We start from the raw sequence: 25,757 nt of genomic DNA, 5'->3' as shown, positions 1-25,757 counted from the left end.
CAAGTAAAAGGTGACCCTTTGCTCGGTGGTAATGTTGTTCCTTTTGAAATTTCCCAGCCGGATCAAGGTCAGAAGTCACACAGCACCAGGTTACAGTCCAACTGGTCGCTTTCAGAAGCTTGTGATTTCAAATAAACTTGTTGGACACAACTGGCGTTGCGTGACTTCTGACTCCGTCCACCCCAGTCCAACACTGGCACCTCCACGTCATGGCTAACTGAAGGGTTAGATCAATATATCTCACGCACCAGGGTTTACTTTCCTCCTGTGTTGGTCACAGTGGATGCTACAAGATTCTTGTACAATTATAACATTTAAAAAAACATTTGGACAGGTCCGTGAATAGGAACGTTTGGGAGGGATATGGGCCAAATGCAGGTTCACTTCAGGAAAACCTGGTCAGCACAGACAAGTTGTGACAAAGGGTCTGATTCCGTGCTGTATAGCTCTCTTGAAAAGGCATAAGCCTAAGGCAGAGAGGCACAAAAGGGGTAAATGTAAGGGAATGGGTCTGGGTGGGTTGTGCTTCGGAGGGTCGGTGTGGATTTGTTGGGCCAAAGGGCCTGTTTCCACGCTAAGTAATCTAATCTAATCTAAAACTAAATGCAACTGGCACCACTCAGTGGTTAGCACTGCTGCCTCACAGCACCAGGGACCCGGGTTCGATTCCACCCTCGGGTAACTGTCGGTGTGGAGTTTGCACGTTCTCCCCGTGTCTGCGTGGGTTTCCTCCGGGTGTTCCAGTTCCCTCCCACGATCTAAAGATGTGTAGGTTAGTTGGATTGGCCATGCTAAATTGCCCAATAGTATCCAGGGATGTGCAGGCTAGATGGATTAACCATGGGAAATGGGGGGGGCGGGGGGATGCGTTTATAGGTATAGAATGAGGGGGGTGGGTCTGGGTGGGATGCCCTTTGAAGGGCTGGTCTGGACCCGATGGGCAGAATGTTCAGCTTCTCCACTGTAGAGATTCTATTACACTATAACTCTGTCCTTTGATATTCATTGGTATCACCCACCAGCAACAGAATCCCTCACAAATGGTTTACTATTGATCTGAATCTCAATTGGACGCGCCATACAAACACAACTGTAAGTTAGAGGTTAGTAACTGCAGCAAGTAACTCCCCTCCTGATTCCCGAAGCCCTGTCCCACCATTGACCCCATCCAGGGACAAAGCAGCCTGATTGACCCCACACCCACAAACACCCCGTCACTCCCCCCCCCCCCCCCCCCACCGACGCTCAGTAACAGCAGTGTGGACCATCTCCAAGATGCCCTGCAGAAATTCCCCAAAGATCCTCAGGCAGCACCTTCCAAACCCCACGGCCACTTCCATCCAGAAGGACAAGGGGCAGCAGATTGTGAGACGGAGTTTTACAACCTGGAAACAGGCCCCTCCATCCATGCAGCGAGTCCAATCCGACCACATTCCCAAACTAACCTAATCCCACCTTCCTGCTCCTGGCCCATATCCCTCCCAACCTTTTCCTGTTCAAGTCCTGATCCAAATGTCTTTTAAATGTTCTGACTGGACCTGCATCCACCCCTTCCTCTCGCAGTTCATTCCACATACAAACCACTCTGTTAAAATAAAAACAATAATACCCCTCATATCTTTTTAAAAACTTCCTCCTCTCACCTTATAAGAAGAAAGTGAGGACTGCAGATGCTGCAGACCGGAGTCGAGAGTCTGGGTGCTGGAAAAGCACAGCCTTGGATCAGGCAGCATCCGAGGAGCAGGAGAGTCAACGTTTCAGGCATAACTGATACTGCGGATGTACAGAAGTACAGTGGATGTTGAATATAAAGGGGAATCTGTAACCGGGGAGGATAGAATTTCCAAACGAGGGGCGGAGATGCCACTGAGGAGTGATCGAGTTGAGGGAAGGTTTGTCATTTTATTCCGAAAGTTGTGAACCTTTGAGAATTCTCTCTTTCCAGGAGATAGCAGTAGCTCAGTCACTGAGTATGTCACAGGTACCAAATTCACAGCTGTCTCCAACAAGGGGCACGTGGGTTTGTGTGGGTGCCTTTGAAATGGATAATGGCATTGAGTATGAAACAACTTCATGAAGGCCCGCTATCCCGTCTCCAAGTCACCCTTTATTGACATGTGCTGAGTACGTACTCAGTGGTTAGCACTGCTGCCTCACAGCACCAGGGTCCCAGGTTCAATTGAGTAACTGTCTGTGTGGAGTTTGCACGTTCTCCCCGTGTCTGCGTGGGTTCCCTCTAGGTGCTCCGGTTTCCTCCCACGATCCAAAAAAATGTGCAGGTTAGGGTGAATTGGCCATGCTAAATTGCCCGTAGTGTTAGGTGCATTAGTTAGGGGGAATGGGTCTGGGTGGGTTACTCTTCGGAGGGTCGGTGTGGACTGGTTGGGCCGAAGGGCCTGTTTCCACACTGTAGGGAATCGAATCTAATCAGAGCCAGTTCTGATAGTGAACAGCACCCCTGACTCTCCTGTTTATATTTGATTAAACAATTCACAGTTTACAAAATAATTAACGTTAACAGCTGTATATAGAAAAACAGCAGTTTTACAAGGGGAGAGGAACGGCAAAGCCAGGCCCAAACCCGACTGTTCAACCAGTTTACAGGGAGATGAGGATAAACCTCAAATCCCAGTTTCAGAAACAGTAACAATAATATTTGTACATACAAGACAGTCCAATGATATTTTTTTAAAAGTGCGTACGATACAGATCCCCAGAAACACAGCAAGCCTCTCTCAGCTGTCCCTCCCACCTTCCGGCCACTCTCAGGCAGTCCGCCCCAATGCACCTTCTGGCCCTCGGTCCATCCCATGCCCCTTCCAGCCCTGACACACCCTTCAACCACCTCTAGGACAGCCCGCCCCGGTACCTGCCCGGGGTGACGGCGCTGAGGACGGCCAACCCACCTTCCGGCTCTCGGTCTGCCCCTATGTACCCTTGGGCTCTCACCCACCCCGGTGGGCCGTCCGGCCTGTGGACGACCCCGACACACCTTCCGGCCCCCGCTAGGACCGCCCGTCCCCTTCCCCAGGGACGACAGCACGCAGGGCAGCCTACAAGCCTTCCGGATCTCAGCCTGCCCCTAAGCGCCTTCTGGCTCTCGGCTGCTCTGACACACCACCTGACCGCCTCTAGGACAGCCTGTCCCGACCACCCCTTCTCGGGACAACAGCGCTCAGAACGGCCTACCCACCATCTGGCTCTCGGGGCGACTGGCATCAGGGTGGCCTACCCACCCTCTGGCTCTCGGGGTGACAGCTTTCAGGACGACCTATGAGCATCCCAGCTCACAGTAAGGCCTGCCAGACCCTGGGACACACAAGACAGTGCAGGTGATAAGCCCAACAAGCAACAAGACAGAGTCAATTATCAACAAACAGAGCCCTTTCTGGTACAGAGTCCACTACCACAAACAAGTCCCTTCAAAATGTAGAGTCCATTCCCAGGAATAGAGTCCACTCCAAGCTGCAGAGTCCGTTGCTAAAGACAGAGTCCACTCCCAAAGGCAGCAAATGCACACCCCCACGGCACACAGGTGTTCAAGTCTCCATGGAGTCCTGGAACATCCTTGGAAAACCAGGCCCACTCACAGGAACACAGTATATTGTAAAGGAGCAGTTAACTCACAGGGGGTTTGGTCCACTCCTGAAGGCAAGCTCTTCTCCCAGACTCCAGGATACAGCAAGGGCTCACCTCCCAGCACCCACACCTAGGTGTTCAGTCTTCAGAGGCCTAGTCCCAGGGCTACACTGACTGTAGCAGCAGCCAATACAGAGTGACTCCCCGAAATTGAGAATACTCCGAATCTCCTGTTTATTTTTCTTTTTTTTTTGTCTGACACTCCTGTTCTTTACTTTTTTCTTTTTCTTTTCCCCATACTACCACCTAACTATGGTTGAGCTTAATTTTCCCCCCCCCACACCCATGGTGTGTGTGTGTGTAGGTGTGAGACACAGTGAGAGACACAAAGTGTACGAATCTTTATTCAATTTCCACCACCAGGAAGTTAGGAAAAACACCCGAGTGGCCAGTGACAAGCACTGCCCTTCACATCAAAGGGCAGTGTTGTGTGAGCAAAACAGTGAAGGGGGAGGGCAGGGATTAAATCAAAATAGAGTTGGAGGGGGAAATAATGCACTCCACTCCCTGCGGCGCCCACCTCTCCCTGAACGACTCCAGGGTGTTGGTGGACACCGCGTGCTCCTTCTCCAAGGACACCCGGGCTCTAACGTAACCCCGGAAGAGGGGCAGGCAGTCGGCCCTAACGACCCCCTCCACGGCCCGCTGCCTGGACCTGTTGATGGCCAGTTTGGCCAGGCCCAGGAGCAGACCCACGAGGAGGTCCTCGGACCTGCCCTCCCTCCTCCGTACCGGGTGCCCGAAGATCAGGAGCGTGGGACTGAAGTGCAGCCAGAAACAGAGGAGAAGGTTTTTGAGGAAATCAAAAAGGGAGTGCAAACGCCCACACCCAATATATACATGGTCCACGGACTCCACATTACCACAGCCCTCCTGTTTATTTTTTTTTTTTATTTTTTTTTTTATTTTTTTTTTTTTAACCCCCACACTACCGCCTAAGTGCGGTAGTGCTTATTTTTTTTCCCCAGCACCCATGGTGTGTGTGTGTGTGCAGGTGTGAGACACAGTGAAAGACACAAAGTGCACAAATCTTTATTCAATTTCCACCACCAGGAAGATATGAAAAACACCCGAGTGGCCAGTGACAAGCACTGCCCTTCAAACCACAGGGCAATGCTGTGTGAGCAAAACAGTGAAGGGGAGGGTAGGGATCAAATCAAAATAGAGTTGGAGGGAGAAATGATGCACTCCACTCCCTGCGGCGCCCACCTCTCCCTGAACGACTCCAGGGTGTCGGTGGACACCGCGTGCTCCTTCTCCAAGGACACCCGGGCTCTAACGTAACCCCGGAAGAGGGGCAGGCAGTCGGCCCTAACGACCCCCTCCACGGCCCGCTGCCTGGACCTGTTGATGGCCAGTTTGGCCAGGCCCAGGAGCAGACCCACGAGGAGGTCTTCGGACCTGCCCTCCCTCCTCCGTACCGGGTGCCCGAAGATCAGGAGCGTGGGACTGAAGTGCAGCCAAAAGCAGAGGAGAAGGTTTTTGAGGAAATCAAAAAGGGAGTGCAAACGCCCACACCCAATATATACATGGTCCACGGACTCCACATTACCACAGCCCTCCTGTTTATATCCGTCAGCCAGGGCTCTCTGATTGAACCAGATTAATAGCCCCAGTCAGGGAACATCCCTCCTCCTCTTAAGTCCTGGAACGTAGGCCCGTTCTTTTCCCTGCAGCCTCTCCTGGGGCACCTTTGCGCAGGTCTTGTTCCTCGGACTCTGCCTCAGATACGGGCCACGTGTACCAGACTGCAGCATCTCAGCCCAGACTCCTCTTCTTCAGTCAGTAACGGCGTCGAAGCCGAAAAATCCGCCATGTCCATCTCAAACCTCAAGGTTTCTTCGGTTCTGTGCGGAGTGGGAGAACCCGGGGGGGGGTGGGGAGGAGGTTCCGACAGCCTCCTGAAAGGCCGGGCACGGTTTGCCCCTGTCCCGTTGGTGAGTTTCGCAGCTTATCGTTCTGGTCCACGTGCTTGTTCGGGACTGTCGCTCCTTCATACGTGACCAGCCGTGAGCTAACCTAGACCATGCCTCTTGCCCACCCGGGCCGCTTCGACGCAAAACTTCATCTTCTGAAGGAAGCTGACTCTCTTGTGTCCGACATCGGCGTTCCTGACGCCATTTCACCCTCCCCCTCCCTCCAGGTCCAGCAAGGTCAGGTTTAGCCTGGTGCAGAGACTTCTCCCCATGAGCAACGCTGACGGAGCTATCCCTGTAGTTGCATGAGTGTGGGGGGGGGGGGATCCTGTCCTCAAACAGGAACTGGGACAGTCTGGGTATCCAGTGAAGCTGCAGGCTGCTTCTTTAAGCCTGCCTTCAACACATGGACTGCTCTTTCTACCAGACCATTCTCCTTCTCTGCTGAACGCCATTCCACTTTAGGCCACACTCACGACTCCACGCTGGGAACTGACGGCCGGCTTACCTGTGACCAACACCGGCCCGGGAGACCGCGTATCGCGAAAGGCGCGCTTGGTGTTTCCTCTCGTGGTCCCTCTCGTTGACGAATGAACTCCGTGCACAGCCAACCACTTCGAGTGGCGCGTCCAACGTGACTCAGAACCTGGAAGGGAAACTGCAGGGTCGACCGAGTCCCAGGGTTTACCCAGCCATTCCCGGGAACGTGGAGGAGCCGCTGGCGGTAATTTTCGTCCATGTTGGCACTCCTTTCTCACCCAACGTCCGCCCCATCGAACTCCTGCCTGAGCCTTCTATTACAATCCGTGTGACCTGAATTAGCTGCTTCTCATAAGAGACCAGAACTGAAGTTTAGCTGAGATTAGATTCCCCTACAGTGTGGAAACAGGCCCTTTGGCCCAACAAGTCCACACCGACCCTGCGAAGAGCAACCCATTTCCCTCTGACTAATGCAGCTATCACTATGGGGTAATTTAGCATGGCCAATTCACACTAACCTACACATCCCTGAACACTATGGGGTAATTTAACGTGGCCAATTCACCATAACCTGCACATCCCTGGGCACTATGGGTAATTTAGCATGGCCAATCCACCCTAACCTGCACATCCCTGACCACTGAGTAATTTAACATGGCCAATTCACCCTAACCTACACATCCCTGAGCACTATGGGTAATTTAGCATGGCCAATCCACCCTAACCTACATATTCCTGAGCACTATGGGGTAATTTAACGTGGCCAATTCACCATAACCTGCACATCCCTGGGCACTATGGGTAATTTAGCATGGCCAATTCACCCTAACCTACACATCCCTGAACACTATGGGGTAATTTAACGTGGCCAATTCACCATAACCTGCACATCCCTGGGCACTATGGGTAATTTAGCATGGCCAATCCACCCTATCCTGCACATCCCTGACCACTATGAGTAATTTAACATGGCCAATTCACCCTAACCTACACATCCCTGAGCACTATGGGTAATTTAGCATGGCCAATCCACCCTAACCTACACATTCCTGAGCACTATGGGGTAATTTAACGTGGCCAATTCACCATAACCTGCATATCCCTGGGCACTATGGGTAATTTAGCATGGCCAATCCACCCTAACCTACACATCCCTGAACACTATGGGTAATTTAGCATGGCCAATTCACCCTAACCTACACATCCCTGAGCACTATGGGTAATTTAGCATGGCCAATCCGCCCTAACCTGCACATCCCTGAGCACTATGAGTAATTTAACATGGCCAATTCACCATAACCTGCACATCCCTGGGCACTATGGGTAATTTAGCATGGCCAATCCACCCTAACCTGCACATCCCTGAGCACTATGGGTAATTTAGCATGGCCAATCCACCCTAACCTGCACATCCCTGAGCACTATGGGGTAATTTAACGTGGCCAATTCACCATAACCTGCACATCCCTGGGCACTATGGGTAATTTAGCATGGCCAATCCACCCTAACCTGCACATCCCTGAGCACTATGAGTAATTTAACATGGCCAATTCACCATAACCTGCACATCCCTGGGCACTATGGGTAATTTAGCATGGCCAATCCACCCTAACCTGCACATCCCTGAGCACTATGGGTAATTTAGCATGGCCAATCCAACCTAACCTACACATCCCTGGGCAGTATGGGTAATTTAGCATGGCCAATCCACCCTAACCTGCACATCCCTGAGCACTATGGGTAATTTAGCATGGCCAATCCACCCTAACCTGCACATCCCTGAGCACTATGGGGTAATTTAGCATGGCCAATCCACCCTAACCTGCACATCCCTGAGCACTATGGGTAATTTAACATGGCCAATTCACCATAACCTGCACATCCCTGAGCACTATGGGTAATTTAGCATGGCCAATCCACCCTAACCTACACATCCCTGGGCAGTATGGGTAATTTAGCATGGCCAATCCACCCTAACCTGCACATCCCTGAGCACTATGGGTAATTTAGCATGGCCAATCTACCCTAACCTGCACATCCCTGAGCACTATGGGGTAATTTAGCATGGCCAATCCACCCTAACCTGCACATCCCTGAGCACTATGGGTAATTTAACATGGCCAATTCACCGTAACCTGCACATCCCTGGGCACTATGGGTAATTTAGCATGGCCAATCCACCCTAACCTGCACATCCCTGAGCACTATGGGTAATTTAGCATGGCCAATCCACCCTAACCTGCACATCCCTGAGCACTATGGGTAATTTAGCATGGCCAATCCACCCTAACCTGCACATCCCTGAGCACTATGGGTAATTTAGCATGGTCAATACACCCTAACCTACACATCCCTGAGCACTATGAGTAATTTAACATGGCCAATCCACCCTAACCTGTACATCCCTGAACACTATGGGTAATTTAGCATGGCCAATCCACCCTAACCTGCACACCTTTGGACTGTGGGAGGAAACCAGAGCACCCAGAGGAAACCCACGCAGACACGGGGAGAATGTCTGTGTGGAGTTTGCACAGTCACCTGAGGCAGGAATTGAACCCGGGTCTCTGGCGCTATGAGGCAGCAGTGCCACCGTACTGCCCCATCCCTGACTCTGACTCAGGGTTTCATTAAGTAGAAGAGCAGCTCCCTCGCTGCGATCTACTGAAAGTCACCCCTCGAGCCAATCTTTTGTAGGGGCGGTGCAGTGGCTCAGTGGTTAGCAGTGCTGCCTCACAGGACCAGGGTCCTGGATTCGATCCCAGCCTCGGGTGACTGTCTGTGTGGAGTTTGCACGTTCTCCCCCTATCCACATGGGTTTCCTCCCAGAGTCCAAAGATGTGCAGTTCAGGTGAATTGGTCACGCTAAATTACCCATCGTGTTAGTTACATTAGTCAGAGGGAAATGGGTCTGGGTGGGTTAGTCTTCAGAGGGTTGGTGTGGACTTGTTGGGCCGAACGGCCTATTTCCACACTGTAGGGGAATCTAGTCTCTTCCAATGATAATGTAGTGTCTGTTTGAAGTCCACTTGCGCAGCACAGAAACAGACCCTTCGGCCCAACCCGTCCATGCTGACCCAGATATCCCAACCCAATCTAGTCCCACCTGCCAGCACCCGGCACATATCCCCCCAAACCCTTCCTATTCATATACCCATCCAGATGCCTCTTAAATGTTGTAATTGTACCAGCCTCCACCACATCCTCTGGCAGCTCATTCCATACACGTACCACCCTCTGGGTGTAAAAGTTGCCCCTTAGGTCTCTTTTATATCTTTCCCCTCTCACCCTAAACCCTCTAGTTCTGGACTCCCCCACCCCAGAGAAAAGACTTTGTCTATTTACCCTCTCCATGCCCCTCATGATTTTGTAAACCTCTATAAGGTCACCCCTCAGCCTCCGACGCTCCAGGGAAAACAGCCCCATCCTGTTCGCCTCCTCTGCCAGTCGTTTAACCTTGTCAAAAATCCCAATACGGGTTCCCCGATTCGCAAACGGCCAAGTAAAACTGATAGTGTCTCAGAATTAGTGTCTTGTGGGCGGCACGGTGGCTCACAGCGCCAGAGACCCGGGTTCAATTCCCGCCTCAGGCGACTGACTGTGTGGAGTTTGCACATTCTCCCCGTGTCTGCGTGGGTTTCCTCCGGGTGCTCCGGTTTCCTCCCACACTCCAAAAATGTGCAGGTTAGGTGAATTGGCCACGCTAAATTGCCCCATAGTGTTAGGTGTAGGGGAATGGGTCTGGGTGGGTTGTTCTTCGGAGGGTCGGTTTGGACTTGATTAGATTAGATTACTAACAGTGTGGAAACAGGCCCTTCGGCCCAACAAGTCCACATCGCCCCGCCGAAGCGTAACCCACCCATACCCCTACATCTACCCCTTACCTAACACTATGGGCAATTTAGCATGGCCAATTCACCTGGCCTGCACATCTTTGGACTGTGGGAGGAAACCGGAGCACCCGGAGGAAACCCACGCAGACACGGGAAGAACGTGCAAACTCCACACAGTCAGTCGCCTGAGGCGGGAATTGAACCCAGGTCTCTGGCGCTGTGAGGCAGCAGTGCTAACCACTGTGCCACCGTGCCACTTGTTGGGCTGAAGGGCCTGTTTCCACACTCGAAGTAATCTAGTCTAAAAAAACGCCTCTGGTCTGTGCAGAAGCAGGGACCCCAACCTTCCCTTCGCCGGTCATTTTAACACAGCCTCCTGTTTGCATCCCCCCCCCCCCCACGTGCCCATCCCGTGTTCCGGTGAAACCCAGCGCAAACTGGGGGGGGGACAACCTCTCAGCTTGAGACTGGACCCCCCTTCTGGGCTTAATATCGAGTTCAACACCTTCAAATTATGAACCTTTCTTCCCTTTCTTTTAGCCTGTTATCATGCCCACTCCTTCCTCCACCCTCTTCCCCCACCCACCCCCCGATCCCCGTCCCAATTCCTGTCCTTCTCCCATCTGGCAGTCAGACGCAACATCGTTCTGCCATACTTGCGTTCCGATCACTCAATCTGAACTGTCAACATCTTTTCTCCACCCTTACACCCACTGCCCCCACATCCCACCCCCAAACTATAGCATAAATACTGACCCCTCACGTATAATGAAGCACCATCTAGACCTTAGCTTGCTGTTTCTCCACGGCTGCAGTCTGACCCACTGTGATCGCCAAGGTTTCCTGTTTTCAGTGCCGATTCCAGCATCTGCAGTAACTTGTTCCCACCGTCTATTCTCTATTAGCCAATGGCGAGAGGCGATCTTTCATCCTGACATCATTCTGCCTCATTGATACATCTTTAGACCCCAAATCGCCTGATCCTTGGTTGGATCCACGACAAGGTTCAAAAGGGCCTTCTCAAGGGGCAGCTAGGGTCGGGCAATAAACGCTGGGCCCAGCCAGCGACACACTCGTGAATTGAAAAGGAATTATTAGTTTAGGAAATTGTCCCAAATTAGATTAGATTACTGACAGTGTGGAAAGAGGACCTTCGGCCCAACAAGTCAACACCATCCCTCCAAAGAGCAACCCACCCAGACCCATTCCCTTACATTTACCCCCTCACCTGACGGTACAGGCAATTTAGCATGGCCAATCCACCCTAACCTGCACATCCCCTAAGCACTATGGGTAATTTAGCATGGCCAATCCACCCTAACCTGCACATCCCTGGGCACTATAGGGTGAATTGGCCATTTAAATTACCCATAGTGCCCAGGGATGTGTAGGTTAGGGTGAATTGGCCATGCTAAATTACCCATAGTGCCCAGGGATGTGCAGGTTAGGGTGAATTGGCTATGCTAAATTACCCATAGTGCCCAGGGATGTGCAGGTTAGGGTGAATTGGCCATGCTAAATTACCCAACTCTGTAGGCCCAGCAGCACGGACTCCAGTAGGCCCAGCAGCATGGACTTGAGTGGGCCCTGCAGTGTGGTCTCCAGTAGGCCCAGCAGCATGGACTTCAGTAAGCCCAGCAGTAAGACTCCAGTAGGCCCAGCAGTACAGACTCCAGTAGGCCCAGCAGCATGGATGTGTGTAGGCCCAACAGCAAGGACCCCAGTAAGCCCAGCAGTACAGACTCCAGTAGGCCCAACAGCAAGGACTCCAGTGAGACACAGCAGCATGGACACACAGTAGGCCCAACAGCACAGACTCCAATAGGCCCAGCAGCACAGCCTTGGGTAAGCCCAGCAGCATGGACGTGTATAGGCCTAACAGCAAGGACTCCAGTGAGGCACAGCAGCATGGACTCACAGTAAGCCCAGCAGCACAGCCTTGAGTAAACCCAGCAGCATGGACTTGAGTAAGCCCAGCAGCACTGACTTGAATAGGTCCAGCAGCATAGACTCCTGTAGGCCCAGCATCAGGGACTCAAGTGGGTCCAGCAGCGAGGACTTGATGAGGCCCAGCAGCACGGACCTGAGTGGGTCAGGCAGCACGGCCTTGATTGGGCCCAGTAGCACGGACTCCAGTAGGCCCAGCAGCACGGACTTGAGTAGGCCCAGGGGCTGGTGATGGCACCATTGGAGGTGAGTTTGGGTTCCTGTCTGTGTGCAGCACAGATTCATGGAGGTGGAGGAGCCTCGGGGTGGGGCGGAACAGGTGGTGGTGGTGGGGGGGGAGTTTGGGCCCAGTACAGGACCCGGCAGTATCAGCAGCGCCCACATCAGCGATGGAGGCCTGAAGCAGACTCACGGCTGTGGCAACCGAGTGGAGTTTGCGCCGATGCAGCATCTGCGTTGGCTATGTTCAGTGAGGGCATGGGTACATGAAGCGTGGCGAATGGGGACTGGTACCTTGCCACCAATCCTGTGATGGAGCACTTAAGAAGGCCGGACATTTTACCACATTATTATTCTGCTTCTTTATTCTTAAGTTTTGGTTTATTTTTCTGTGTTTTGAGATGGTGCCGGAGCATGGCGACGCTGTATTTTGTAACAAGACGGACATGGCAATAAACAGCTAACTGTATCGGCTTTCTCTTCCTGTTCCAAACTGCATATCGTTAGCCAAATAGCTGCCCCGCCATCCCTGCCACCCCCCCTCTCGCTTTGCCAGGCTGCCTTTCCCATTTCTCCGCCATTGCTGAGCGAGGGAGGTGACGCTGGGCTTGTACAGGACACTTGGTCGGACCTCAGCTGGTGTGTTGTGGGCACCACATTGTCAGAAAGATACACCAGAGAGAGAGAGAGAGAATGTGTGTGTGTGTGTACAGGAGCGATTTACCAGATCTGAGAAACTTACAGGGAGAAAGTGAGGACTGCAGATGCGGAAGATCAGAGTCAAAACGTGTGGTGCTGAAAAGCACAGCCTGTCAGGCAGCATCCAGGGAGCAGGAGACTTTTTGAGCATCATTCCTGATGAACAGCTGAGGATCCTGGGATTGTATTCATTAGAGTTTAGAAGGTTAAGGGGAGATCTGATAGAAACTTACAAGATAATGCGTGCCTTAGAAAGGGTGGACGCTGGGAATTTGTTTCCGTTAGGCGGGGAGACTAGGACCCGTGGGCACCGCCTTAGAATTAGAGGGGGGTCAATTTAGAACCGAAACGAGGAGACGTTTCTTCAGCCAGAGCGCGGTGGGGCCTGTGGGATTCATTGCCGCGGAGCGCAGTGGAGGCCGGGACGTTAAAATGTCTTCAAGGCAGAGATTGATAAATTCTTGATCTCGCCAGGAATTAAGGGCTACGGGGAGAGCGCAGGTAAGTGGAGTCGAAATGCCCATCAGAGGAGAAAGTGAGGACTGCAGATCAGAGCTGAAAATGTGTTGCTGGAAAAGCGCAGCAGGTCAGGCAGCGTCCAAGGAACAGGAGAATCGACGTTTCGGGCATGAGCCCTTTCTACAGGGGGCAGGGTGGGAGGAGGTGTAGTCTAGGTAGCTGTGGGAGTCGGTCGGTTTATAGTAAATGTCCGTGTCGATTCGGTCGCCCGAGATAGAAATGGAGAGGTCTAGGAAGGGGAGGGAGGAGTCTGAGACGGTCCAGGTGAATTTGAGGTCGGGGAGGAAGGTGTTGGTAAAGTGGATGAACTGTTCAACCTCCTCGTGGGAGCATGAGGCAGCGCCGATACAGTCATCGATGTAGCGGAGGAAAAGGTGGGGGGTGGTGCTAGTGTAGCTGTGGAAGATGGACTGTTCCACATATCCTACGAAGAGGCAGGCATAGCTGGGGCCCATGTGGGTGCCCATGGTTACTCCTTTGGGTTGGAGGAAGTGGGAGGATTGGAAAGAGAAGTTGTTCAGAGTGAGAACCAGTTCAGTCAGTCGAAGGAGGGTGTCCTTGGAAGGGTACTGGTTGGTACGGCGGGAAAGGAAGAAGCAGAGGGCTTTAAGTCCTTCGTGATGGGGGATGGAGGTGTACAGGGACTGGATATCCATGGTGAAGATAAGGCGTTGGGGACCGGGGAAGTGGAAATCATGGAGGAGGTGGAGGGAGTGGGTGGTGTCTCGAATGTAGGTGGGGAGTTCATGGACTAAGGGGGACAGGACCGTGTCGAGGTATGCAGAGATGAGTTCGGTGGATCAGGAGCAGGCTGAGACAATGGGTCGGCCCGGGGCAGTCAGGTTTGTGGATTTAGGGCAGGAGGTAGAAATGGGCAGTGCGGGGTTGTGGGACTATGAGGTTGGAGGCAGTGGATGGGAGATCCCCTGAGGTGATGAGATAATGGATGGTCTGGGAGATGATGGTTTAGTGGTGGGAGGTGGGGTCATGGTCAAGGGGGCAGTAGGAGGAGGTGTCCGCGAGCTGGTGTTTAGCCTCAACGTTGTAAAGGTCGGTGCGCCAAACTACTACCACGTCTCCCTTGTCTGCCGGTTTGATGGTGAGGTTGGGGTTGGAAGGGAGGGAGTGGAGGGCTGCACGTTCCGAGGGTGAGAGGTTGGAGTGGGTGAGGGGGGTGGAGAGGTTGAGGCGGTTAATGTCGCGGCGGCAGTTGGCTATGAATTCCGAGGGTGAGAGTTCATGCCCGAAACGTCGACTCTCCTGCTCCCTCGGCTGCGGCCTGACCCAGGCTCTGCTTTTCCACGCGTTTTGACCCGGCGAAACCGACAGTCGTGAGGAACGATCAAAGAGGTCGGGGCTGTTCCCTCTGGCGTTACGGTGGCCGGCGGCGATCGAACGGAGACTTCCAGGATTACAAGTAGAAAAGCTCCCCGCTCGTAAAAGGAACGAGAATAAGAGAGGGAAGTAAGACACCGTAAAGCGGTGGAGTTAGGAACGAACTGGAATGAGATGGAAGGCAGGTTCAGTTTGAGGAGAAGGTGTGACCTGCAGACGCTGGAGAGTCAAGAGTCCAGAGAGAGTGACGCTGGAAAAGCACAGCTGGTCAGGCAGCCTCCGAGGGAGCAGGAGAATCGACGTTTCGGACAAGAGCTCAACTGAGGCCTTCAACTTATGGTCACTTGGTTGGCAATGATGTGTCAGGGTAGAGGGAAAAAGGCAGGAGACTGGCTTTAAGTCATTTGGAGAGCTGGCACAGACACAGTGGTCCATGTGGTCTCCTCCTGTTACTGTGAATCCATTGCCTGGCCACAGCCTGGAGGCGAACTGCCAAAAGAATGAGACAAACAGAAGCGACTGGCTCTCAGTCAGTAAGAGACGAATCTTCAGATAAAACCGTCTCTCTCTCTCTCTCTCTCTCTCTCTCTGATATTCTCAATGAAGTTGTTCATTCTGATTCAGACGTCAGGCTTTTGGAAATCTGCTCTGAAGATTTTTCCCTCGCTGTGGGGGGGTGGGGGGGGGCTGCCTGCAACTTGGCAGGAGAATGACGGAAACCTTGCGAAGCCAACCCTTTCGGCCTTCCGAATTCACAGCCCTTGGCGCGTCCTGTTTCTTTTGTCGTCCTGTTCTCGTCTGGGGAGGGATGCCTTTGGCTGCGGATCAAAGGAGGGCCGTCTGGTCGTGAATCTTAACCTAGTTGACAATCAGATTTCCACTTGCCCCCCCACCCACCCAACCTCCTGAAGGCTTAAATTTGATTTTTTTTTATTTAGTGAAAGGAACTCTAACAACGGTCTCCCGCCTGTTCTGGACAGCAATAATTTAGAGAAATGATTCGGTGACCGAGGGAAACGTTTGCTTATTTGGTGTGGTTCACGGAGTTAGGAGCGTGGTCACCAGCACGAAAAGAGTCTAAGAGAGCAGTGACAAAGTTGAGACAGAGGCCGGGCTGTGGGGAGGTGTAAGATATTATAAATATTGCATTGAGACTTTGGCAAGTGTGGGGGCAGACCACGGTGGTGGAATTTGAATTAAATGTTAATCTGGAATTAAGAGTCTAAGGGTGACCATGGTAACTAGAGGGCATAGGTTAAAGGTGAGAGGGGAAAGATTTAGATTAGATTACTTAACAGTGTGGAAACAGGCCCTTCGGCCCAACAAATCCACACCGACCCTCCAAAGAGCAACCCACCCTCACCCATTCCCCTATATTCACCCCTTCACCTAACACGACGGGCAATTTAGCACGGCCAATTCACCTAACCTGCACACCTTTGGAGTGTGGGAGGAAACCGGAGCACCCGGAGGGAACCCACGCAGACACGGGGAGAACGTGCAAACTCCACACAGGCAGTCGCCTGAGGCGGGAATTGAACCCGGGTCTCTGTCGGGAAAGAAGCTGCCATCCTCACCTGGTCTGGCCTACACGCGACTCCAGACCCACAGCGATGGGGTTGGCTCTTGGGTAAAGCATGCCGGCCTAGCCAACGGATTTGAAATGATTTCGTTGCCGTGCGTATTTTGCACAGTGGCAGCCATTCACCCGTCGCTAGGGTACGGCACCATTTTGACAGTTTTGAGAATTAGAGGAGAATGAAAAGATACAGCTGAGAAAGATCCCACTCACCATCGCATCTACGCCAGACACAACTGATGTGCAAGTCCTCAGGCCCCATCTACAGTATTGCTGGGCCTACCTCGCTGATGTCACCTCCACCAACGTAGCAGCCACTGATCCCAGGCTCTCGTACTCATCCTGGAAAACAAAGCAAGGGCTCTCTCACCACCATCCCCATCCCCCACCCCCATGCTGGGCTCCCTCACCCCCCACATTGTGCTCTCTCTCCTCCTCCCTGGGCTTTGCTCCATCTCCCCACACTTGGCCCACATTCCCCAACACTGGGCCCGCATTCCCCAACACTGGGCCCGCATTCCCCAAAATTAGACTGACTTTCCCCACGCTAGGCCCGCTTTCACCAAAGCTAGGCCCGCTTTCACCAACGCTAGGCCCACTTTCACCAACGCTAGGCCCACTTTCACCAACGCTAGGCCCGCTTTCCCCACACCAGGCCTGATTTCCCCAACGCTCGGCCCGCTTTCCCCACACCAGGCCCGCTTTCCCAACACACTAGGCTCGCTTTCCCCACACTCGGCCCGCTTTCCCCACACTCGGCCCGCTTTCCCCACACCAGGCCCGCTTTCCCCACACCAGGCCCGCTTTCCCCACACCAGGCCCGCTTTCCCCACACACTAGGCTCGCTTTCCCCACACACTAGGCTCGCTTTCCCCACACACTAGGCTCGCTTTCCCCACACACTAGGCTCGCTTTCCCCACACACTAGGCTCGCTTTCCCCACACCAGGCCCGCTTTCCCCACACACTAGGCTCGCTTTCCCCACACACTAGGCTCGCTTTCCCCACACACTAGGCTCGCTTTCCCCACACACTAGGCTCGCTTTCCCCACACACTAGGCTCGCTTTCCCCACACACTAGGCTCGCTTTCCCCACACACTAGGCTCGCTTTCCCCACACCAGGCCCGCTTTCCCCACACACTAGGCTCGCTTTCCCCACACACTAGGCTCGCTTTCCCCACACACTAGGCTCGCTTTCCCCACACCAGGCCCGCTTTCCCCACACCAGGCCCGCTTTCCCCACACCAGGCCCGCTTTCCCCACACACTAGGCCCGCTTTCCCCACACACATGCTCGCTTTCCTCACATGAGGCCTGCTTTCCCCACACCAGGCCCGCTTTCCCCACACCAGGCCCGCTTTCCCCACACTGGGCAAAAGTGACGACTGCCAATGATGGAAATCAGAGTCGAGATTAGAGTGGTGCTGGAAAAGCACAGCAGGTCAGGCAGCATCAGAGGAGCAGGAAACTCAACCTTTCAGGCAAAACCCCTTCATCAGGAATGAAGTGATGAAGGGCTTTTGCCCAAAACATCGATTGTCTCCCTTTCCCTATACCAGGCCCTACTTACCCCACACTAGGCCTGCTTTTCCCACACTCAGCCCGCTTTCCCCACATTTGGCGTGCTTTCCCCATATTTGGGGCACTTTCCCCACACTAGGACTACTTTCCCTACACTAGGTTCACTTTCCCTAAACCAGGCCTGCTTTCCCTAAACTAGGCCCAAATTCCCTTGTGTAATTTAGCATGGCCAATCCACCCTAACCTGCACATCCCTGGACACTATGGGTAATTTAGCATGGCCAATCCACCCTAACCTGCACATCCCTGAACACTATGGGTAATTTAGCATGGCCAATCATCCTAACCTACACATCCCTGAACACTATTGGTAATTTAGCATGGTCAATCCACCCTAACCTACACATCCCTGAGCACTATGGGTAATTTAGCATGGCCAATCCACCCTAACCTACACATCCCTGAGCACTATGGGGTAATTTAGCATGGCCAATCCACCCTAACCTGCACATCCCTGAGCACTATGGGTAATTTAGCATGGCCAATCCACCCTAACCTGCACATCCCTGAACACTATGGGTAATTTAGCATGGCCAATCCACCCTAACCTACACATCCCTGAGCACTATGGGGTAATTTAGCATGGCCAATCCACACTAACCTGCACATCCCTGAACACTATGGGGTAATTTAGCATGGCCAATTCACCCTAACCTGCACATCCCTGAACACTACAGGTAATTTAGCATGGCCAATTCCCCCTAACCTGCACATCCCTGAACACTACAGGTAATTTAGCATGGCCAATCCACCCTAACCTACACATCCCTGAACACTGTGGGGTAATTTAGCATGGCCAATCCACCCTAACCTACACATCCCTGAGCACTATGGGTAATTTAGCATGGCCAATCCACCCTAACCTGCACATCCCTGAACACTATGGGTAATTTAGCATGGCCAATCCACTCTAACCTGCACATCCCTGAGCACTATGGGTAATTTAGCATGGCCAATCCACCCTAACCTGCACATCCCTGAACACTATGGGTAATTTAGCATGGCTAATCCACCCTAACCTGCACATCCCTGAACACTGTGGGGTAATTTAGCATGGCCAATCCACCCTAACCTACACATCCCTGAGCACTATGGGTAATTGAGCATGGCCAATCCACCCTAACCTGCACATCCCTGAACACTATGGGTAATTTAGCATGGCTAATCCACCCTAACCTGCACATCCCTGAACACTGTGGGGTAATTTAGCATGGCCAATCCACCCTAACCTACACATCCCTGAGCACTATGGGTAATTTAGCATGGCCAATCCACCCTAACCTGCACATCCCTGAACACTATGGGTAATTTAGCATGGCCAATCCACTCTAACCTGCACATCCCTGAGCACTATGGGTAATTTAGCATGGCCAATCTACCCTAACCTACACATCCCTGAACACTATGGGTAATTTAGCATGGCCAATCCATCCTAACCTACACATCCCTGAGCACTATGGGGTAATTTAGCATGGCCCATCCACCCTAACCTGCACATCCCTGAACACTATGGGTAATTTAGCATGGCCAATCCACCCTAACCTACACATCCCTGGGCATTATGGGGTAATTTAGCATGGCCAATCCACCCTAACCTACACATCCCTGAGCACTATGGGGTAATTTAGCATGGCCCATCCACCCTAACCTACACATCCCTGAGCACTATGGGTAATTTAGCATGGCCAATCCACCCTAACCTGCACATCCCTGAACACTATGGGTAATTTAGCATGGCCAACCCACCCTAACCTGCACATCCCTGAACACTATGGGTAATTTAGCATGGCCAATCCACCCTAACCTACACATCCCTGGGCATTATGGGGTAATTTAGCATGGCCAATCCACCCTAACCTACACATCCCTGAGCACTATGGCGTAATTTAGCATGACCAATCCACCCTAACCTACACATCCCTGAGCACTATGGGTAATTTAGCATGGCCAATCCACCCTAACCTACACATCCCTGAACACTATGGGGTAATTTAGCATGGCCAATCCACCCTAACCTACACATCCCTGAACACTATGGGGTAATTTAGCATGGCCAATCCACCCTAACCTACACATCCCTGAACACTATGGGGTAATTTAGCATGGCCAATCCACCCTAACCTACACGTCCCTGAGCACTATGGGGTAATTTAGCATGGCCAATCCACCCTAACCTGCAAATCTTTTGGACTGGGAGAAAACCGGAGATCCCAGAGGAAACCCACACAGACGTAGGGAGAATGTGCAAACTCCACACGGACAGTCGGCCTCGCGGCTGGGATCGAACCTGGGCCCATGGCACCATGAGGCAGCAGCGTTAACTCCTGAGCTGTCCCAGTTGACGGAGGGTGGGAGAGCAGCCCGGTGGGGGTGTGAGGGAGTGTCAGGGTATCTGGCGATAGCTGGCTGAGGCTTTCAGCCAGCGAACAGCTCGAATGTGTGATATGGTTGAGCAGGGGACAGGCAGACACTGTGACAGTGTAGGAATGTGGTCGGTATCTCACCTCAGGATTCAACACTAAAAAAAGCAGGTTCGTGAACAGGGCCTTCACTCAGCCTTCACTTGGTTACCCAGGAGACTGAGGGATTCAGTGTCTGGCATTTAAAGTTCTTTCACGTCCAGTGTCACACACTTACATTCACAATTCCTGTTCTCTGTGATTGAGGAAAACAGAGAGAGAGAGAGAGAGAAAGAGAGAGAGAGAGACGGGAGAGTCATAGGAGATGTACAGCATGGAAACAGACCCTTCGGTCCAACCCGTCCATGCTAACCCAGATATCCCAATCCAATCTAGTCCCCACCTGCCATCACGCGGCCCATATCCCCCCCAAACCCTTCCTATCCATATCCCCATCCAAATGCCTCTTAAATGTTGTAATTGTACCAGCCCCCACCACATCCTCTGGCAGCTCATTCCATGCACGTACCACCCTCTGGGTGAAAACGTTGCCCCTTAGGTCTCTTTTCTCTCTTTCCCCTCTCACCCTAAACCTATGCCCCTCTAGTTCTGGACTCCCCCACCCCCAGGGGAAAAGACTTTGTCTATTTACCCTATCCATGTCCCTCATGGTTTTATAAACCTCTATAAGGTCACCCCTCAGCCTCCGACGCTCCAGGGAAAACAGCCTCTCCCTGTAGCTCAAACCCTCCAACCCTGGCAACATCCTTGTAAATCTTTTCTGAACCCCTTTCAAGTTTCACAACATCTTTCCAATAGGAAGGAGACCAGAATTACACACAATATTCCAACAGTGGCCTAACCAATGTCCTGTACAGCCGCAACATGACCTCCCAACTCCTGTACTCAATACTCTGACCAATAAAGGGAAGCATACCAAACACCTTCTTCACTATCCTATCCACCTGTGACTCCACTTTCAAGGAGGTATGAACCTGCACTCCGAGGTCTCTTTGTTCAGAGGAACAGAGAGAAGGATAAAGTCAGATGAAGTCAGGCAGAGGGAGAAGATGAATGAGGACGATGGGAAACAGAGAGAGAGAGAATGGAGAAGATAAGACTCAAAGCTCTGAGTGACAGGGTGAGGTTGAACAAGCTCAGACTATTTTCTATGGAGTGGAGGAGACTGAGGGTGGACCTTTTCGAGGTGTTTTACAGTGGAGTCAGTGGCATTGTTGCACACGCGTAGTGCAGAACAACAGGCAAAAGTTCAAAGGGGCTGGGTTCAGACCACATTGTGGTGAAATTTAAATTCCATACTTTTCAAGCATACAGGTGCAGCAGGTCGTGAAGAAAGCTCATAGCATGGTGGCCCTGAGAACAAGAGGGATTGAGTAAAGAAGCAAAGGGGTCCTTCTGCAGCTGTAAAGGGCCCCGGTGAGACCGCACCTGGAATATTGCACACAGTTTTGGTCTCCAAATTTGAGGAAAGACATTCTGGCTATTGAGGGTAAGCAGCCCCTACACCCCCTCCCTATCTCTATAACCCTCTCCATCCCGTACACCCCCTCCCTATCTCTATAACCCTCTCCATCCCCTACATCCCCTCCCTATCTCTATAACCCTCTCCATCCCGTACACCCCCTCCCTATCTCTGTAACCCCCTCCAGCCCCTACACCCCCTCCCTATCTCTGTAACCCCCTCCAGCCCCTACACCCCCTCCCTATCTCTATAACCCTCTCCATCCCCTACATCCCCTCCCTATCTCTATAACCCTCTCCATCCCCTACACCCCCTCCCTATCTCTGTAACCCCCTCCAACCCCTTCACCCCCTCCCTATCTCTGTAACCCCCTCCAGCCCCTACACCCCTCCCTATCTCTGTAACCCCCTCCAGCCCCTACACCCCTCCCTATCTCTGTGACCCCCTCCAACCCCTTCACCCCCTCCCTATCTCTGTAACCCCCTCCAGCCCCTACACCCCTCCCTATCTCTGTAACTTCCTCCAGCCCCTACACCCCCTCCCTATCTCTGTAACCCCCTCCAGCCCCTACACCCCCTCCCTATCTCTGTAACCCCCTCCAGCCCCGACACCCCCTCCCTATCTCTGTAACCTCCTCCAGCCCCTACACCCCCTCCCTATCTCTGTAACCCCCTCCAGCCCCTACACTCCCTCCCTATCTCTGTAACCCCCTCCAGCCCCTACACCCCCTCCCTATCTCTGTAACCCCCCTCCAGCCCCTACACCCCCTCCCTATCTCTGTAACCCCCTCCAGCCCCTACACCCCCTCCCTATCTCTGTAACCCCCCTCCAGCCCCTACTCCCCCTCCCTATCTCTCTAACCCCCTCCAGCCCCTACACCCCCTCCCTATCTCTGTTACCCCCTCCAGCCCCTACACCCCCTCCCTATCTCTGTAACCCCCTCCAGCCCATACACCCCCTCCCTATCTCTGTAACCCCCCTCCAGCCCCTACACCCCCTCCCTATCTCTGTAACCCCCTCCAGCCTCTACACCCCTATCTCTGTAACCCCCTCCAGCCCCTACACCCCCTCCCTATCTCTGTAACCCCCCTCCAGCCCCTACACCCCCTCCCTGTCTCTGTAACCCCCCTCCAGCCCCTACACCCCCTCCCTATCTCTGTAACCCCCTCCAGCCCATACACCCCCTCCCTATCTCTGTAACCCCCTCCAGCCCCTACACCCCCCTCCCTATCTCTGTAACCCCCCTCCAGCCCCTACACCCCCTCCCTGTCTCTGTAACCCCCTCCAGCCCCTACAACCCCTCCCTGTCTCTGTAACCCCCTCCAGCCCCTACACCCCCTCCCTGTCTCTGTAACCCCCTCCAGCCCCTACACCCCCTCCCTATCTCTGTAACCCCCTCCAGCCCCTACACCCCCTCCCTATCTCTGTAACCCCCTCCAGCCCCTACACCCCCTCCCTGTCTCTGTAACCCCCTCCAGCCCCTACACCCCCTCCCTATCTCTGTAACCCCCTCCAGCCCCTACACCCCCTCCCTATCTCTGTAACCCCCTACACCCCCTCCCTATCTCTGTAACCCCCTCCAGCCCCTACACCCCCTCCCTATCTCTGTAACCCCCTCCAGCCCCTACACCCCCTCCCTATCTCTGTAACCCCCCTCCAGCCCCTACACCCCCTCCCTGTCTCTGTAACCCCCTCCAGCCCCTACACCCCCTCCCTATCTCTGTAACCCCCTCCAGCCCCACACCCCCTCCCTATCTCTGTAACCCCCTACACCCCCCTCCCTATCTCTGTAACCCCCTCCTGCCCCTACACCCCCTCCCTATCTCTGTAACCCCCTCCAGCCCCTACACCCCCTCCCTATCTCTGTAACCCCCTCCAGCCCCACACCCCCTCCCTATCTGTGCAACCCCCTCCAGCCCCTGGGTTGGGCACTGCCTTCCGCATAGAGCCGGACAGCTTGGAAAGAGACCTTTCGGCCCAACCAGTCCATGCCGACCATAAGCCCAAACTAATCTAGTCCCTTCTGCCTGGCCCATATCCCTTCAACCTTTCTTATTCATGTCCTTATCGAAATGGCTTTTAAATGGTGTACCTGTCCCGGCATCCACTCCATCCTCAGGATGGTCATTCCGCACACGCACCACTCTCTGTGTAAAACAAATCGCCCCTCATGCCCTTTTTAAATCTTCCTCCTCTCACCTTAACATATGCCCGCCAGTCTTGAATTCCCCTACCCTGGGGAAGAGTCATCTAACATTCACCTTATTTATACCCCTCATGAGTTTATAAACCTCTCTAAGGTCACCCCTCAACCTCCTAAACTCCAATGAAAGACGCTCCAGTCTCTCCTTATAACTCAAACCCCTCCATACCCAGCAACCTCCTGGTAAATCCCTTCTGAACCCTCTCCGGGTTAATCATCTCCTTCCTGTAACACGGCGCCCGGAACTGGGCACAGTGCTCCAGACGAGACCTCACCAATGTCCTGTACAACCCCAACATGACATTCCCCAACTCCTGTACTCCAAGGTCTGAGCAATGAAGGCAAGCATGCTAAACACCACCTTAACCGCCCTGTGACACAGACTCATTGACCCATTTGATCAAGATCTCTCTGGAATCTTGGATCACCTTCTTCACTGTCCACTCTCCCACCAATCCTGCTGTCATCCGCCAACTTACTGACCATGCTTCATATTGTTCTCATCCCCATCCTTGATAGAAATGACACAAGTTCCGATCCCTGTGGGTCACAGGCCTCCGGTCTGAAAAGCAACCCTCCCCCACCACCCCCTGTCGTCCAGCCAATTGTGCATCCATTCGGAAAGTTCCCCCTGAATCCCACGTGATCGAACTTCACCAAGTCCTCCACCAAGAGGAACCTTGTCTCAGGTTTCACTAAACTCCAAGTCAACGAGGTTTGCCCTCGTCAATCTTGTTGGTGACTTCCTCAAAGAAAAAACTCAACCACGTTCGTGAGACACCAATTCCCTCCCACAAAACCATGCTGACGATCCCGAATCAATCCTTGCCCCATCTGAATGCGCGGATATCCTACCTTTCAGATTCCCTACAATATGGAAACAGGCCCTTCGGCCCACACTGACCTTGCATTCCCACGGTTCACCTCCCTAAACAAAGGCACAACTCTCCGGTCATCCAGCACCCCGCCCGTTGTCATAGATGAGACAAAGACTTCTGCTCGGGGCCATGAAATTTCCAACCCATGACGTCCTGGCGTACACTCACCCAAGGCCTGGAGAGAGTCTCAGACCTCCGTCACTTCCTCGGCTGTCATGCTTTCACCACGTCAATATTTATTTCCCTGGCCTCTATTTCTTTCTCCGTCATGCAAACTGACCCAAAATATTCATTTAATGTCTCCACCATCTGCTGAAGTTCAACCCAACGATGACCCCTTTGATCTTGAAGGGGCCTCTCTCTCGTTGCTCTCTCTTGTGCTTAATGTACTTGGAGAATCTCTTTGGATTATCCATAACCTTAGTTACAGAGTCATAGAGATGTACAGCACGGAAACAGACCCTTCGGCCCAACCCGTCCATGCCGACCCAGATATCCCAACCCCATCTAGTCCCCCCTCCCAGCACCCGGCCCATATCCCCCCAAACCCTTCCTATTCATATCCCCATCCAAATGCCTCTTAAATGCTGTAATTGTACCAGCCCCCACCACATCCTCTGGCAGCTCATTCCATACACGTACCACCCTCTGGGTGAAAAAGTTGCCCCTTAGGTCTCTTTTATATCTTTCCCCTCTCACCCTAAACCTATGCCCCTCTAGTTCTGGACTCCCCCACCCCCAGGGAAAAGACTTTGTCTATTTATCCTATCCGTGTCCCTCATGATTTTATAAACCTCTATAAGGTCACCCCTCAGCCTCCGACGCTCCAGGGAAAACAGCCCCAGCCTGTTCAGCCTCTCCCTGTAGCTCAAACCCTCCAACCCTGGCAACATCCTTGTAAATCTTTTCTGAACCCCTTTCAAGTTTCACAACATCTTTCCGATAGGAAGGAGACCAGAATTGCACACAATATTCCAACAGTGGCCTAACCAATGTCCTGTACAGGCCACAACATGACCTCCCAACTCCTGTACTCAATACTCTGACC

General features: G+C 52.9%; 1 long non-coding RNA gene across 1 annotated transcript; it reads right to left on the bottom strand.

The window, feature by feature from the left end:
* Positions 1-15,168: 15,168 nt before the first annotated feature.
* Positions 15,169-24,922, bottom strand: LOC140468577 (uncharacterized). The gene is made up of 3 exons (XR_011955703.1): positions 24,736-24,922; positions 16,380-16,508; positions 15,169-15,405 (listed from the first exon to the last, which is right to left on the bottom strand). It is a non-coding gene; the product is annotated as an uncharacterized lncRNA (long non-coding RNA).
* Positions 24,923-25,757: the final 835 nt, after the last annotated feature.

Source organism: Chiloscyllium punctatum, chromosome 47 (genome assembly GCF_047496795.1).
Source record: "Chiloscyllium punctatum isolate Juve2018m chromosome 47, sChiPun1.3, whole genome shotgun sequence".
Classification (NCBI taxonomy): domain Eukaryota; kingdom Metazoa; phylum Chordata; class Chondrichthyes; order Orectolobiformes; family Hemiscylliidae; genus Chiloscyllium; species Chiloscyllium punctatum.
This window is presented reverse-complemented; position numbering and strand designations above follow the sequence as displayed.